An 18938-nucleotide genomic window follows, 5' to 3' on the forward strand; every position below is an offset into this window, starting at 1 on the left:
GCTTCGTCAGGGACCTTGACAAAGAGGCTCTGCCAGTCCGACCCGCTCGGTCTCGTCAGTGGCCAGGGATGATTTCTGTTATTGTGCTGTGGTTTTGGCGGCGGCAGTTCAAGTCACTGTTGAACATCTCAGCTGACCTGGATGTTTTTCTCTGCAGCGCTCTGGGATCTGGCTTGTCAGAATAAAGGTTTGAGCATCTTTATTCTCTATCAAAAATCATTAATTCGTCTTTCGTCGTCGTCTTTTTGGAAGCTTGGTCGAATCAGGATTCAATGCAAAAATAGCTGGCTTTAGAAAAAAATGTTCGTGAAGTAATTTCGAGTTTGAAGAAGAAAAAAGTTTTAATTTGAAAACTCGAAAAAGGAAGTTAAATGCGCCAGCACGTTTAACTTGACAAAGGTTGCAAAAGTTATCTGTCGGAAAAATTAAGTAAGTTTCTTGTCGGTATGCCAAATAGAATGAGTCTTAAGTAGCACATGGCTTTAGACAAAGGGTCATAAATCTTGACGGCCGAGGCAGCGTCTTTAAACCCAAGGAAAAGAAGAGAGAAAAGCATAAGAGCAGAGAGGAGCGCAAGAGAGCGAATTCCCGGGCGCAAGCTCTTTTAAAGGTTTAATAAGCTCCACCCCCAATAATTAATAATGTAGTTTCTGGAGTTTCCTTTGTCTAGTTTTATATATATAAATCAGCGTGGTTCCAACATTCCGCTTTGAAACCAAACCAAGTCCTGCAGAATAAATCTTGTAACGGTTTACCTGGAATTATATACCACACACATATATATAAAAGAACACACTAAGTAACATTCCCCAATGAACAGAGTATAACACATCATTTATAAAACTTTCATGCATAAATAGAAGTGACATTTCCTTTTCTCTTTTTTTGTTCTTTTGCTACAACAATACAATGAAATTTCCTTTTTAAAATGTGGTTACACTTTGGAGTCTTGCAGGAAATCAATCCTGTCCTTCCCAAATTGTCCCACAGGGGTCACTCTTGTTCCATTAGATTTGATATTTATCTAGCAGAGCTGTGAAAGGGGTGCTGTGTTGTGTCTGGTTTGGGGAATTGATAAGAATTCACAGCTACGTGTGGAATGCACGTTTTAAATCCTGAATATGGTGGGTTTTGTTGACAGATCCAAGCTGAGCAGGGCTTAAAGTGTCTTCTCTTTGACACCTGGAGATATAACAGGCCCTGCTGTATGGAGGTTATCTTTCTTTGAAGAAAACCCAATGGCCTCATCTTAAAGCAAGCTTAAGATGTTGGCTGTTTGATCACAGCTTTCCGCTATAGAATTGAATCTCCATTGCCTGGTCAAGACCGATGGAAATGGCAATACCAAATCAAGGGAAACTGGTGCATGATCTGATATTGCAATGGAGTGATAATCAGTGGAAACTAATCTAGGTAAAAGTCTAGGTCCATGAGGGAATATGAGCGATGAACATGTGAGAAAAAAGAGAAAGCTTTGGTAGAAGAAAATTATGTCTCCAGGGGTCTGTAAGACCAAATTGCTGTGAACAGGCACGTAATGTTTTTGCTGCCTTCATGGAGGAGCAGATTTGTTGGAGGAATCGGTCCAAAAAATGGGTCCTGTACCAGATTAAAATCCCCTCCAATAAGTATATAGTGATTTTCAAGTTCCGGAAAGGAAGAAAAAAGATTAGACACAAAGTGACTGTCATCCCAGTTCGGGCCATAAACACAAACAAAAAGGAATGGCATTTCCCGAAGTCTCCCAGAAATCATGACATATCTACCGTTTGGATCTAAGACTGATTTCTCTGGTACAAAAGGAAGGCCTTTACGAAAAATGATGGCAGTGCCCCTAGCCTTGCCATTAAACGTTGAATGAAAAATGTCTCCAGTCCATTGTTTCCTAATCCTTGTAATATGTTTGTTAAGCATATGAGTCTCCTGAATAAAATAAATATCCCCCTTAAGTTGTTCCAAATGGGTCATTACACGTCGTAATTTAATAGCATTACCCATCCCCTTCACATTCCAAGAAATAAGTCTAAATGTGGTACTTGCGTTTATTGTCATATATTATTTCCAAGGATATGGAGATGTTGAATTGGGCTTCCACCAGGGACCTGAGAGACCGAGGTGAGAGTAGCAGGTGTCTGAAAAAAATAAATGAGAAGAAAAGAGCGAGAAAGAAAAACACAAAACAAAATAAAATAAAAATAAACCCTATGGCCTAAAATATCCCATACATACGAAAAAGTCCAGTGTCCATTGCACAGCAGTGTTAAACACACCTGTAGAACTTCCAGCTGCGGCCCAAGATCACTGGTAACGTCTTACACACCTCTCTGCATCTTCTCTCCCCCTGCCATCCCCTCATTACCCCATCCCCGTAGAGACGGTGCCTGCTCCCAGACTACCAATAACCAGCAAAAATCTATTTAAGCATAAAAATTCAAAAAGAAAAAATAATATAGCACCTTCAACTGCACCACAGACTAAAACAGTTAAATGTGGTCTATTAAACATTAGGTCTCTCTCTTCTAAGTCCCTGTTGGTAAATGATATAATAATTGATCAACATATTGATTTATTCTGCCTTACAGAAACCTGGTTACAGCAGGATGAATATGTTAGTTTAAATGAGTCAACACCCCCAAGTCACACTAACTGTCAGAATGCTCGTAGCACGGGCCGGGGCGGAGGATTAGCAGCAATCTTCCATTCCAGCTTATTAATTAATCAAAAACCCAGACAGAGCTTTAATTCATTTGAAAGCTTGACTCTTAGTCTTGTCCATCCAAATTGGAAGTCCCAAAAACCAGTTTTATTTGTTATTATCTATCGTCCACCTGGTCGTTACTATGAGTTTCTCTGTGAATTTTCAGACCTTTTGTCTGACTTAGTGCTTAGCTCAGATAAGATAATTATAGTGGGTGATTTTAACATCCACACAGATGCTGAGAATGACAGCCTCAACACTGCATTTAATCTATTATTAGACTCTATTGGCTTTGCTCAAAAAGTAAATGAGTCCACCCACCACTTTAATCATATCTTAGATCTTGTTCTGACTTATGGTATGGAAATAGAAGACTTAACAGTATTCCCTGAAAACTCCCTTCTGTCTGATCATTTCTTAATAACATTTACATTTACTCTGATGGACTACCCAGCAGTGGGGAATAAGGTTCATTACACTAGAAGTCTTTCAGAAAGCGCTGTAACTAGGTTTAAGGATATGATTCCTTCTTTATGTTCTCTAATGCCATATACCAACACAGTGCAGAGTAGCTACCTAAACTCTTTAAGTGAGATAGAGTATCTCGTCAATAGTTTTACATCCTCATTGAAGACAACTTTGGATGCTGTAGCTCCTCTAAAAAAGAGAGCTTTAAATCAGAAGTGCCTGACTCCATGGTATAACTCACAAACTCGTAGCTTAAAGCAGATAACCCATAAGTTGGAGAGGAAATGGCGTCTCACTAATTTAGAAGATCTTCACTTAGCCTGGAAAAAGAGTCTGTTGCTCTATAAAAAGCCCTCCGTAAAGCTAGGACATCTTTCTACTCATCACTAATTGAAGAAAATAAGAACAACCCCAGGTTTCTTTTCAGCACTGTAGCCAGGCTGACAAAGAGTCAGAGCTCTATTGAGCTGAGTATTCCATTAACTTTAACTAGTAATGACTTTATGACTTTCTTTGCTAACAAAATTTTAACTATTAGAGAAAAAATTACTCATAACCATCCCAAAGACGTATCGTTATCTTTGGCTGCTTTCAGTGATGCCGGTATTTGGTTAGACTCTTTCTCTCCGATTGTTCTGTCTGAGTTATTTTCATTAGTTACTTCATCCAAACCATCAACATGTTTATTAGACCCCATTCCTACCAGGCTGCTCAAGGATGCCCTACCATTATTTAATGCTTTGATCTTAAATATGATCAATCTATCTTTGTTAGTTGGCTATGTACCACAGGCTTTTAAGGTGGCAGTAATTAAACCATTACTTAAAAAGCCATCACTTGACCCAGCTATCTTAGCTAATTATAGGCCAATCTCCAACCTTCCTTTTCTCTCAAAAATTCTTGAAAGGGTAGTTGTAAAACAGCTAACTGATCATCTGCAGAGGAATGGTCTATTTGAAGAGTTTCAGTCAGGTTTTAGAATTCATCATAGTACAGAAACAGCATTAGTGAAGGTTACAAATGATCTTCTTATGGCCTCGGACAGTGGCCTCATCTCTGTGCTTGTTCTGTTAGACCTCAGTGCTGCTTTTGATACTGTTGACCATAAAATTTTATTACAGAGATTAGAGCATGCCATAGGTATTAAAGGCACTGCGCTGCGGTGGTTTGAATCATATTTGTCTAATAGATTACAATTTGTTCATGTAAATGGGGAATCTTCTTCACAGACTAAAGTTAATTATGGAGTTCCTCAAGGTTCTGTGCTAGGACCAATTTTATTCACTTTATACATGCTTCCCTTAGGCAGTATTATTGGACGGTATTGCTTAAATTTTCATTGTTACGCAGATGATACCCAGCTTTATCTATCCATGAAGCCAGAGGACACACACCAATTAGCTAAACTGCAGGATTGTCTTACAGACATAAAGACATGGATGACCTCTAATTTCCTGCTTTTAAAGTCAGATAAACCTGAAGTTATTGTACTTGGCCCCACAAATCTTAGAAACATGGTGTCTAACCAGATCCTTACTCTGGATGGCATTACCCTGACCTCTAGTAATACTGTGAGAAATCTTGGAGTCATTTTTGATCAGGATATGTCATTCAAAGCGCATATTAAACAAATATGTAGGACTGCTTTTTTGCATTTACGCAATATCTCTAAAATCAGAAAGGTCTTGTCTCAGAGTGATGCTGAAAAACTAATTCATGCATTTATTTCCTCTAGGCTGGACTATTGTAATTCATTATTATCAGGTTGTCCTAAAAGTTCCCTAAAAAGCCTTCAGTTAATTCAAAATGCTGCAGCTAGAGTACTGACGGGGACTAGAAGGAGAGAGCATATCTCACCCATATTGGCCTCTCTTCATTGGCTTCCTGTTAATTCTAGAATAGAATTTAAAATTCTTCTTCTTACTTATAAGGTTTTGAATAATCAGGTCCCATCTTATCTTAGGGACCTCGTAGTACCATATCACCCCAATAGAGCGCTTCGCTCTCAGACTGCAGGCTTACTTGTAGTTCCTAGGGTTTGTAAGAGTAGAATGGGAGGCAGAGCCTTCAGCTTTCAGGCTCCTCTCCTGTGGAACCAGCTCCCAATTCAGATCAGGGAGAGAGACACCCTCTCTACTTTTAAGATTAGGCTTAAAACTTTCCTTTTTGCTAAAGCTTATAGTTAGGGCTGGATCAGGTGACCCTGAACCATCCCTTAGTTATGCTGCTATAGACTTAGACTGCTGGGGGGTTCCCATGATGCACTGAGTGTTTCTTTCTTTTTTTGCTCTGTATGCACCACTCTGCATTTAATCATTAGTGATTGATCTCTGCTCCCCTCCACAGCATGTCTTTTTCCTGGTTCTCTCCCTCAGCCCCAACCAGTCCCAGCAGAAGACTGCCCCTCCCTGAGCCTGGTTCTGCTGGAGGTTTCTTCCTGTTAAAAGGGAGTTTTTCCTTCCCACTGTCGCCAAGTGCTTGCTCACAGGGGATCGTTTTGACCGTTGGGGTTTTTACGTAATTATTGTATGGCCTTGCCTTACAATATAAAGCGCCTTGGGGCAACTGTTTGTTGTGATTTGGCGCTATATAAATAAAATCGATTGATCGATTGATTAAACCTACAACTTCTCACCTGTACGTTCCTCCAAAACCATGAGACATAAACACAGATACTTCAAACGTGTGCACATAGGTGCAGACAAGGGAATCTGCCTGTGCATATACTTTAGTGTGTCAGCACACACTAGTCTGTATGCACACTTAGACAATCAAGTGCACAATTAGACAAACAATTCATGAATTTGAATGCAAATAAGCATTTGGATGATGGTTGCTGCGGGCTGTCATTTAGGAGAGTCATTGCCCGTATCCTTCGATGACACCTGGAGACACTACAGTCAGTTTTCATCTATCTTAGACACCTGACAACACAGAGACAAACCAAGAGAATGATGCAGAGTAAAATACAAAAAATATATAAATTGTGAAAGTCTTTAGTGAGCATAAATAACATGTGTGATGTCTGGATTTGAGATGCTGGTTTAAAACTGCAATGGGATTTTTGTTGAATAGAAATTCTAAATGTTACGTGATATATCTTTACCACACTTATTGTCAAGTGTATGGTAAAGGTAAAGAAGTGTTTACTGAAGACAATGTTTCTGTCGTTTACATCCCCAAATCAGAAAAAGCTGGGACCATATGGAAAATACAAAATAAATGAATAAATAAAAATAATGAATGAATGAATAAATTAAACATTTTACATCATGTATTTTCTAATGAAAAGGTAATGGAGCTGTTCACTGAAGTGAAATATGGATTGTACATGACATACATCACATGTCAGATTATTTCTCTATACAATGGGTCAAATAACCCGCGTCACATGAAGTACAATCGACTAATCAAATGACAAGGATCTATTTTAGTCTCATATATTATCCAAATTTATGTCCTGTTTTCTTTATTTCAACATTGTGAATATTTATTACCATACCTCCCTCAGAGGGCATCCAGAGAACCCAACTCTGGATCAGTGAAATCATGATTGCTGCTGCTTATGTTATTGATTTGTGAGGAAGATAACATCAGAAATGAAACATGTAAAAAATACTGACACATACAGGTGGGAACCCCCCCCCCCCCCCCCCCAAAAAAAAAAAAAACAGAATATCTGTGAATTTCAGCAAGCCTTTTATTTTTTGTGATCTTTCAGTGTACTGCCGTAATTTGTTAGATTTGGAAACAGAACCCTCACGGGCACACTGAAGAAACACAGCACATCCATTTCTTTTTTATCCAGAGAGAATTTACAAGGGAATGCAGCACCTCAAGTAAAGTAACATTTTTAATCTTCCTGAATTTTTTAGTTGGTTAAAATACTTTATGCAAGCTGTCTAAATTTCTGCAACATTTTCAACAACAGATGCTGCTGAAGGTGTAGGTTCATAGAATATGCAGCAAGTGAGTCAGATGAGAGAAAGAAAGCCACAGTCATCATCAGAAAGTGAGAGCCAAACTAAACCCATTCCTTGTATTTGAAGTGCAGGATAGTAAAAATGCACTCTTGGTAATAAGGATCAACCTCAGTGGCCTCTCTTTGAAGGTGCTCTGAGCTCAGCAAACTTTAAAATCGTCTCTCTCTCTTCCTTCACGCACACATACATACATACATACATCATACATACTTACATAATACACACACACACACACACACACACACACACACATATATATATATATATATATATATATATATATATATATATATATATATATATATATATATATATATATATATATATGGGCAGTCTAAGGCACACCTGTGCACTAATCATGGTGTCTAATCAGCATCTTGATATGGCACACCTGTGAGGTGGGATGGATTATCTCAGCGAAGGAGAAGTGCTCACTATCACAGATTTCGACTGGTTTGTGAACAATATTTGAGGGAAATGGTGATATTGTGTATGTGGAAAAAGTTTTAGATCTTTGAGTTTGTCTCATACAAAATGGGAGCAAAACCAAAAGTGTTGCGTTTATATTTTTGTTGAGTATACAGAAAGTATTCACAGCACTTTGCTTTTTCTACATTTTGTTATGTTACAGCCTTTTTGCAAAATGGATGAAATTCCTTCTTTTTCGCTCAAAATTCTACACCCAACACCCCATAATGACAGTGTAAAAAGTTTTTTTTTTTTAGATTGTTGCAAATTTATTAAAAATAGCAAAACCTAAGAAATCATGTGTACATAAGTATTCACAGCCTTTGCCATGAAGCTCAAAATGTAGAGGAAAATTTGATGTTTTCCTCATGTCTGTAAGACAGAATGTACTGGACCATGGTCATTCCCTGCTTGCATCCATCCTTATTGATATAACATGTTGTATTTCTCCAGATTTATGACTTAACATCTAATCATGGCCCTGACTAGCTAAAAGCATGTTTGTATTTTGATTTTGTTTGTTATGAGAAGGAAAAACAGAAGACTCTAATGCAGTACCTTTTGGAACTTCTCCGGGTGCATCTGCTTCAATCAAAATAAATCTCTCTGCATATAATATATAATAATGCATATAATAATGCTGGTAAGTGCAAACTCTTTTATTCTGCCTTACCATGATGTTGTTTGATGAAATCTAAAAGAACTTATAATGTGGGTTAATGTTAAAATGGAATCAAGCCTTTACATTGTTCAATGTCAGAAGTGAGAAGGTTGAAGGAGCAAGGAGCTCATTTAATTTAAGTATTAAATTAAAGTACTAAAAGAATTCAACTTGTTTATGGGTTGCTGAATTGAATTGAATTAAAACACCACGTTGTGTGTGCAGTGATTGAGTTTGAAAGAAACCCAGGAATCAAGATTCGGCAGGCTGCAAAGACAGATTCTTGAAGAGAGGTGGTGGCCCATGTATGTGGAGTGATGCAGCCAGTTGCTCCATTCTAAGTGCCCCTTCACACATAACACAAAAGACACAGAAACCAGAAGAAAATTTGCGAACCAAACATGAAATGGGGAACCACAAACCATCTACCTGGTGTTGTGAGGGATACACAGTCACACAAGCGTGCACAACACACCGGTGACGGAACACGGTGTAAGCAGCTGGAATGTGTAGCACCACATTGCGCAGCTGATGTGGAGGAAAAAATAAAATAAAAACCAGCTGTATAATAGTGAAAATCGTATAGTTACAGTTTTTATTGATTGCTTTGACTTTTGGTTTTTTTCATTTATCTTTGATGTCTTTTTAATAGAATGCAATGGGCCCCAAACCTGGGGTCTAAAGTTGCATCCTAGACTCTATAGTTATCCTAACCAGAGCTGGCATTGTATCCGAGGGCTCTCTTCAAGATGGTGATCGTTCCCTTAATTGCAGACAACTGCACCTAATGTGCACTTGGGTGACCAGGGATTGCCTCAAGATATTTCTTCAGGTTTCAGGCTTTGACTTTTTCATTTATCTTTGATGTCTTTTTAGTAGAATGCAATGGGCCCCAAACCTGGGGTCTAAAGTTGCACCCTAGGCTCTATAGTTATCCTAACCAGATCTGGCATTGTATCTGAGGGCTCTCTTCAAGATGGTGATCGTTCCCTTAATTGCAGACAACTGCACCTAATGTGCACTTGGCTGACCGGGGATTGCCTCAAGATATTTCTTCAGGTTCTTCTTCATCAGGCCTGTTGCTCCCACCACAACTGGGATGATATCGATGTCTTTCAATGACCATGTTGTTCGTAGGTCATTTTTCAGGTCTTGGTATTTCGAGATCTTTCCCCTTTCCGCTCGATTCAGGCCATAGTCATTGGGGACTGTCACATCAATGATTTTGGCTGTTTTCTCTTGCTTGTTCCAGATGACAATATCAGGTTTGATTGCACCTCCTTCAATGTGTCTTCCTGCTGGGATCTCAGCAGGTTTTGACCTGTTTGAAGAAACTGGTAACCTCTCAGTCTTCATCATCACTCTCTCAGCAGAGCAAAAAACACCTCTTGCAAATGAGTTAACCCGTTGTCATTGGTTTGACACACTTCCCCCACCCTTTTGCAAATCAGTTAACGCAGATGTCATTCAAGCAGTCCAAAGTCCATTGCTTTAGCTGTGGTAACCAAACAGAAACCATATGTTCCCATCTCTTAGAAACGTCTTGACAGGTATGAAATCACTGGAGCACCTGTTTGACACTGCTTCACACAGCTTTTCAATTTGCAATCAGTCTGAAGGCTTAAAAGGTGCCATGTTGTGGTGTTGTAACTTGCAAACAGGGATGGTCTAAGGCACAAGAGAGTGAGAGTAAGAGGTAGAGGGCTCGGGGAGAGGAATCCGTGTGTGAGGTGGAGGTGTAGCTGGAAGGGCTCAATCCAGATGAAATCGGGCAACTGTGATTGATCATGTGGTAAATCATGGTCTTTCACTTAGAGAGGCTGGACAAAGAGACAACCCGTTCTCAGTAGAAACACGGGTTGCGTCCATTGTCCGAGTTTTCGACTGGAGAACAGGTAATGGCGCTGATCAGTATATACAGATATATCTGTAGTGATATACAGTATTTCATGTAATTTTTTCCACATTTCAGTATCTTTATTGAAATCGAAAAGCTACCGGTCAGTGGTGGTAGACGCAGAATTTGAATGCTGAGCAGGAGGCAGCCATTGTGAACATGGTTCTGGCAAAATAATGCCATTGGGCTGCGTGAAATCAGGGCAGCGTGATTGCAGAATCAGGGGTATTTAGAAATGTAATACTGTGAGTGAGACAACAATTACCCGTGTCCTCAGAAGGAACATATGGCAGAAACAGTTCCCTTCCGGAGGAACTCTGATGCTGTGAAGGAGGCCAGATGCCCCATATGTGGAGGTAAGGACACATTACAGTACTAGACTCTATGCTTGGCATATCATGCAGTTACTGTCAATTGGGGTTACTTTTACTGTATGTAATTGTAATTTTGCTTTTTCTTTTCTTTAGTGTATCATGGAGCTTGAAGCTGAGGGGGCACATCATATTTTCATCTATGTCGATGAAGCCAGCTTCAACCTCTGTAAAGTGAGGCGACGTAGGAGGAACCTCATTGGGCATAGGGCCACTATTACAGTTCCAGGGCAGAGGGGCGCCAACATTACTATGTGTGCTGCTATTCTAATGATGGGTCCTCAGCTATTCCAGCTGTTGGCCCCTACAATAGTGAGCGCCTCATTGCATTCTTGAACACCCTACATGACAGGCTCATCCCGCCTCAGGAAAGAGGGCTGTTGAGGCCTGGCATGCCACTGTTTGTAATCATCTGGGACAATGTGGCATTCACCACTCTCGTGTGGTGAATGAGTGGTTTGTGGGGCACCCGAGGATGATGATGCAATTCCTTCCTCCATACTCTCCATTTTTAAATCCTATAGAGGAATTCGTCAGTGCATGGAGATGGAAGGTATACGATCACCGCCCCTATGAGCAGATGCCCTTGCTCAATGCAATGACCACTGCTGCCCAAGATATAGATGCAGAGGCATGCCAAGGATGGATAAGGCATGCTAGAAGATTTTTCCCTGGGTGCATCGCAAGAGAGAATATTGAGTGTGATGTAGATGAGGCCATGTGGCCTATTCGTCAAGAGAGAATAGACTAGAAGAGATTTTTTTTTTCTTTATTGTACAGAATTATTATTTTTATTTTCCTAATGTCTTACACAGTGATAGATTTTATTTTTTCTTTCATACTCTATATGTGGTTTCTGTTGGAATATTTCATTTGTTAGGCACAATCTAAAAAAAAAAAAACAAACAAGAATGAATACTGCAATCAATAAAATTTTCATCACAGCATATCTGATTCTGGATCTATTTTTTTGCAAGAAGGCAAATTGACTACAAATGGCACTGACATGTAAGCTGCTCAGTCATTACTGTAGCTCAGTCATTAGGTACAATGACCAGTAATGCAGCACTGAGTCACACATTGAGTGCTGCATTTTGTATTTTGATTCCACTTGTCTAATGATTGATTGGAAGCGCTTATGCACTTGTGTGCAAGTTGTGTTGTTTGAGGGCAAAATTTGCTTTTGGTCCATATTTTAAATATTTTAGCAGAGTTAGAGCCTTTTGCGAGCAAAATGTGTCATTTTGACTATTGGTGCCACTGTTTAGGCCTCTGCATTAACTGTTTTGAGAAATGTGGATTTTGAGTCGACTACTGTGTCAAAGCAATCAATAAAAACTGTAAAATCAATGGGTTGATATATGAGGGCTGTCAATAAAGTATAGGTCCTTTTTATTTTTTTCAAAAACTATATGGATTTCATTCACATGTTTTTACGTCAGACATGCTTGAACCCTCGTGCGCATGCGTGAGTTTTTCCAGCTGTCGGTGACATCATTCGCTGTGAGCACTCCTGTGGGAGGAGTCGTCCAGCCCTCGTTGGAATTCCTTTGTCTGAGAAGTGCTGAGAGACTGGCGCTTTGTTTGATCAACATTTTTTCTAAACCTGTGAGACACATCAAAGTGGACATGGTTCGAACAACTTAAGCTGGTTTTCGGTGAAAATTTTAACGGCTGATGAGAGATTTTGAGGTGATACTGTCGCTTTAAGGACTTCCCACAGAGCGGGACATCGTGCAGCACTCCCAGACGCCGTCGTCAGTCTGTTTCAAGCTGAAAACCTCCACATTTCAGGCTCTATTGATCCAGGACGTCGTGAGAGAACAGAGAAGTTTCAGAAGTCGTCGGTTTCAGCATTTTATCCCAATATTCCACTGTTAAAGGAGATTTTTTAAATGAAAGACGTGTGGGTCAGGACGCAGCCGGCGCGGGGCAGCGGCACAGGAAAAACACCTCCATGTTGATAACCATTTGTAAAATCCAGGCGGCTTTTGATGGCTTTCAGTGGAGTGAGTATATGAGAAATTGTTTAACAGCTGGACATGTTCCAACTTGTCCTTAAGGCTTCCAACAGAGGTGTTTTTCCTGTGGCGGAGCGTCGCAGCGGCTGCGAGCCGACGCTGCAATCTGCCCGCACGTCTTTCATTAAAAAAATCTCCTTTAACAGTGGAATATCTGGATAAAATGCTGAAACCCACTTCTTCTGAAACTTCTCTGTTCTCTCACGATGTCTTGGATTAATAGAGCCTGAAATGTGGAGGTTTTCAGCTTGAAACACGCTGACGACGGCGTCTGGGAGTGCTGCACGATGTCCCGCTCTGTGGGAAGTCCTTAAAGCGACAGTATCACCTCAAAATCTCTCATCAGCCGTTAAAATTTTCACCGAAAACCAGCTTAATTTTTCGAACCGTGTCCACTTCGATGTGTCTCACAGGTTTAGAAAAAATTTTGATCAAACAAAGCGCCAGTCTCTCAGCAACTTCTCAGACAAAGGAATTCCGACGAGGGGCTGGACGACTCCTCCCACAAGGAGTGCTCACAGGCGAATGACGTCACCGACAGGCGTGGAAAAACTCACGCATGCGCACGAGGGTTCAAGCATGTCTGACGTAAAAACATATGAATGAAATCCATATAGTTTTTGAAAAAAATAAAAAGGACCTATACTTTATGGACAGACCTCGTAAATAAATAAAAGGGGACGCAATAAAGAACCCTGCGGTTACAACCCCAATTCTAATGAAGCTGGGACGCTGTGTAAATGTAAATAAAAACAGAATACATTGATTTTCAAATCCTCTTCAACCTATATTCAATTGAATACACCACAAAGATAAGACATTTAATATTCAAACTGATAAAATTTATTGTTTTTGTGCAAATATTTGCTCATTTTGAAATGGATGCCTGCAACACATTTCAAAAAAGATGGGACAGTGGTATGTTTACCACTGTGTTACATCAACTTTCCTTCTAACAACACTCAATAAGCGTTTGCGAATTGAGGGCACTAATTGTAGAAGCTTTGTCGGTGTAATTCTTTCCCACTCTTGCTTGATGTACGACTTCAGTTGTTCAACAGTCCAGGGTCTCCATTGTATTTCCTCCTCGTATTTTGTTCTTCATAATGCACAACACATTTTCAGTGGGTTAGATCTGGACTGCAGGCAGGCCAGTCTAGTACCTGCACTCTTTTACTACGAAGCCACGCTGTTGTAAAACGTGCAGAATGTGGCTTGGCATTGTCTTTTTGAAATAAGCAGGGATGTCCCTGAAAAAGACCATACTTTGATGGCAGCATGTGTTATTCCAAAACCTGGATGTACCTTTCAGCATTGATGGTGCCATCACAGATGTGGGCCCCTCCCCAATCAGACCGGGAGTGACATGTTTAGCCGCATGTTCTCCTTGAATTGCTGGCTGTCTGAGTGGTGTCCAAAAAATGAGGTGGGCTTCATTGATAATTGGCAAAGCTTCTGGGGAAAACCTGGTCTTGTTAGGAGAGACGGCATCCATCCCACTTTAGAGGGAGCAGCTCTCATTTCTAGAAATCTGGCCAATTTTTTGGGATCCTCCAAACTGTGACTGTCTAGCGTTGGGACCAGGAGGCAGAGCTGTGGTCTTATACACCTCTCTGCAGCTTCTCTCCCCCTGCCATCCCCTCATTACCCCATCCCCGTAGAGACGGTGCCTGCTCCCAGACCACCAATAACCAGCAAAAATCTATTAAGCATAAAATTCAAAAAGAAAAAATAATATAGCACCTTCAATTGCACACAGACTAAAACAGTTAAATGTGGTCTATTAAACATTAGGTCTCTTTCTTCTAAGTCCCTGTTGGTAAATGATATAATAATTGATCAACGTATTGATTTATTCTGCTAACAGAAACTTGGTTACAGCAGGATGAATATGTTAGTTTAAATGATTCAACACCCCCGAGTCACCTAACTGTCAGAATGCTCGTAGCACGGGCCGGGGCGGAGGATTAGCAGCAATCTTCCATTCCAGCTTATTAATTAATCAAAAACCTAGACAGAGCTTTAATTCATTTGAAAGCTTGTATCTTAGTCTTGTCCATTCCAAATTGGAAGTCCCAAAAACCAGTTTTATTGTTATTATCTATCGTCCACCTGGTCGTTACTGTGAGTTTCTCTGTGAATTTTCAGACCTTTTGTCTGACTTAGTGCTTAGCTCAGATAAGATAATTATAGTGGCGATTTTAACATCCACACAGATGCTGAGAATGACAGCCTCAACACTTCATTTAATCTATTATTAGACTCTATCGGCTTTGCTCAAAAAGTAAATGAGTCCACCCACCACTTAATCATATTTTAGATCTTGTTCTGACTTATGGTATGGAAATAGAAGACTTAACAGTATTCCCTGAAAACTCCCTTTGTCTGATCATTTTTTAATAACATTTACATTTACCCTGATGGACTACCCTGCAGTGGGGAATAAGTTTCATTACACTAGAAGTCTTTCAGAAAGCGCTGTAACTAGGTTTAAGGATATGATTCCTTCTTTATGTTCTCTAATGTCATATACCAACACAGAGCAGAGTAGCTACCTAAACTCTGTAAGGGAGTTAGAGTATCTTGTCAATAGTTTTACATCCTCATTGAAGACAACTTTGGATGCTGTAGCTCCTCTGAAAAGAGAGCTTTAAATCAGAAGTGTCTGACTCCGTGGTATAACTCACAAACTCGTAGCTTAAAGCAGATAACCCGTAAGTTGGAGAGGAAATGGCGTCTCACTAATTTAGAAGATCTTCACTTAGCCTGGAAAAAGAGTTTGTTGCTCTATAAGAAAGCCCTTCGTGAAGCTAGGACATCTTTCTACTCATCACTAATTGAAGAAAATAAGAACAACCCCAGGTTTCTTTCAGCACTGTAGCCAGGCTGACAAAGAGTCAGAGCTCTATTGAGCTGAGTATTCCATTAACTTTAACTAGTAATGACTTCATGACTTTCTTTGCTAACAAAATTTTGACTATTAGAGAAAAAAATACTCATAACCATCCCAAAGATGTATCGTTATCTTTGGCTGCTTTCAGTGATGCCGGTATTTGGTTAGACTCTTTCTCTCCGATTGTTCTGTCTGAGTTATTTTCATTAGTTACTTCATCCAAACCATCAACATGCTTATTAGACCCCATTCCTGCCAGGCTGCTCAAGGAAGTCCTACCATTATTTAATGCTTCAATCTTAAATATGATCAATCTATCTTTGTTAGTTGGTTATGTACCACAGGCCTTTAAGGTGGCAGTAATTAAACCATTACTTAAAAAGCCATCACTTGACCCAGCTATCTTAGCTAATTATAGGCCAATCTCCAACCTTCCTTTTCTCTCAAAGATTCTTGAGAGGGTAGTTGTAAAACAGCTAACTGATCACCTGCAGAGGAATGGTCTATTTGAAGAGTTTCAGTCAGGTTTTAGAATTCATCATAGTACAGAAACAGCATTAGTGAAGGTTACAAATGATCTTCTTATGGCTTCGGACAGTGGACTGTCTCTGTGCTTGTTCTGTTGGACCTCAGTGCTGCTTTTGATACTGTTGACCATAAATTTTATTACAGAGATTAGAGCATGTCATAGGTATTAAAGGCATTGCGCTGCGGTGGTTTGAATCATATTTGTCTAATAGATTACAGTTTGTTCATGTAAATGGGGAATCTTCTTCACAGACTAAAGTTAATTATGGAGTTCCACAAGGTTCTGTGCTAGGACCAATTTTATTCACTTTATACATGCTTCCCTTGGGCAGTATTATTAGACGGTATTGCTTAAATTTTCATTGTTACGCAGATGATACCCAGCTTTATCTATCCATGAAGCCAGAGGATACGCACCCTATTAGCTAAACTGCAGGATTGTCTTACAGACATAAAGACATGGATGACCTCTAATTTCCTGCTTTTAAACTCAGATAAAACTGAAGTTATTGTACTTGGCCCCACAAATCTTAGAAGCATGGTGTCTACCAGATCGTTCCTCTGGATGGCATTTCCCTGATCTCTAGTAATACTGTGAGAAATCTTGGAGTTATTTTGATCAGGATATGTCATTCAAAGCGCATATTAAACAAATATGTAGGACTTGCCTTTTGCATTTACGCAATATCTCTAAAATCAGAAAGGTCTTGTCTCAGAGTGATGCTGAAAACTAATTCATGCATTTGTTTCCTCTAGGCTGGACTATTGTAATTCATTATTATCAGGTTGTCCTAAAAGTTCCCTAAAAAGCCTTCAGTTGGTTCAGAATGCTGCAGCTAGAGTACTGACGGGGACTAGCAGGAGAGAGCATATCTCACCCGTGTTGGCCTCCCTTCATTGGCTTCCTGTTAATGCTAGAATAGAATTTAAAATTCTTCTTCTTACTTATAAGGTTTTGAATAATCAGGTCCCATCTTATCTTAGGGACCTCATAGTACCATATTACCCCATTAGAGCGCTTCGCTCTCAGACTGCGGGCTTACTTGTAGTTCCTAGGGTTTGTAAGAGTAGAATGGGAGGCAGAGCCTTCAGCTTTCAGGCTCCTCTCCTGTGGAACCAGCTCCCAATTCAGATCAGGGAGACAGATACCCTCTCTACTTTTAAGATTAGGCTTAAAACTTTCCTTTTCGCTAAGGCTTATAGTTAGGGCTGGATCGGGTGACCCTGGACCATCCCTTGGTTATGTTGCTTTAGACGTAGACTGTGTTTCATAATTATTGTATGGCCTTGCCTTGCAATGTGGAGCGCCTTGGGGCAACTGTTTGTTGTGATTTGGCGCTATACAAGAAAAAAGTTGATTGATTGATTGATGTGTAAGTTTCCCATGCCATGGGCACTAACACACCCTCATACCATCACAGATGCTGGCTTTTGAAGTTTGCGCTGGTAATAATCTGGATGGTCTTTTTCCTCTTTTGTCCAGAGGACATGACGTCCATGATTTCCACAAATAATTTCAAATGTGGACTCATCAGATCACAGCACACTTTTCCACTTTGCGTCTGTCCATTTCAAATGAGCTCGGGCCCAGAGAAGGCGGCAGTGTTTCTGGATGTTTTTGATGTATAGCTTCCACTTTGCATTATAGAGTTATAACTTGAACTTGTAGATGTAGCAACGAACTGTGTTAACTGACAATGTTTTTCTGTAGTGTTCCTGAGCCGAAGCGGTAAGATCCTTTACACAATGATGTCGGTTTTTAATGCAGTGCCACCTGAGGGATCGAAGGTCGCGGGCATTCAATGTTGGTTTTCGCCCTTGCCGCTTACGTGTAGAAAGTTCTCCAGATTCTTTGAATCTTCTGATTATATTATGGACTGTAGATGATGGAATCCCTAAATTCCTTGCAATTGAACATTGAGAAACACTGTTCTTAAACTGTTGGACTATTTTTCATGCAGTTGTTCACAAAGTTGTGATCCTTGCCCCATCTTTGCTTGTGAACGGCTGAGACTTTTGGGGGTGCTGCTTTTATACCGAATAATGAGTGTCCTTGGTTCCCGAGCACTTATTGAGTGTTGTTAGAAGGAAAGGTGATGTAACACAGTGGTAAACATACCACTGTCCCAACGCGTGAAAATGTTGTAGTACACATGCCAGGCCAGTATGTGGCGATGTACCGCTTCTACAAAAAAGGGAGAATTAGACGTGGGCCTAATGTAGCAACAAAAACTAACACTTTAGAAGCTGGCTCACAAATTAAATAAAGTCTTTTAATCTGACCTGTTGCCAGAATTCTTCATCACAGATGAAAATTGTTCTGCACATGACACCCTTGTTTTTGAAGATGACTTCTGGAAATGCGTTAATTCGTTATGATGGAAATTACTTGTTTAAGGTTTTATTTTTTTATTTTTTTAAAGCGTTTTTAAAGAAGCCCCTCAGCATCTCTCTGCTCTGGGTGAGCTTCTCAGACTGAGCTGGAGAATGCCAGCACTTTGTCTGACCAACAAGAAGAAAAAAAATATATATGGTAAATTAGACTGTTAAATGACACTGTTAGCAACATGTTACAGAGGCAGGATGATGACATCATCCTTTCAGTTTTCCACAGTGAGACACTTCTGGCATTTTCAGATTTATGTCATCAGATTAATATTACACTTATAAAAGAAAATAAACAGTCATCAACAGAACTGATTGTTTTACACAAAATGAGTGTAACATAATGTTTAATGACATCACATTCACCAATGTCATGATAATAATAATAAGTTGTTTTATTTAAAATGCACCTTTCATAGATTAAAAATCTCAAAGTGCTACAGGGGAAAAAATACAACCAAGGAGAAATAAGACGATAAAAACAGTCACCAGTATGTAATACAACCAAAATAGAATAAAAAGACTACGATGCAACAAATTAAAATTATTGAGACCTGAGAGAGGC

This window comes from Thalassophryne amazonica, chromosome 4, assembly GCF_902500255.1.
Source record: "Thalassophryne amazonica chromosome 4, fThaAma1.1, whole genome shotgun sequence".
NCBI lineage: Eukaryota > Metazoa > Chordata > Actinopteri > Batrachoidiformes > Batrachoididae > Thalassophryne > Thalassophryne amazonica.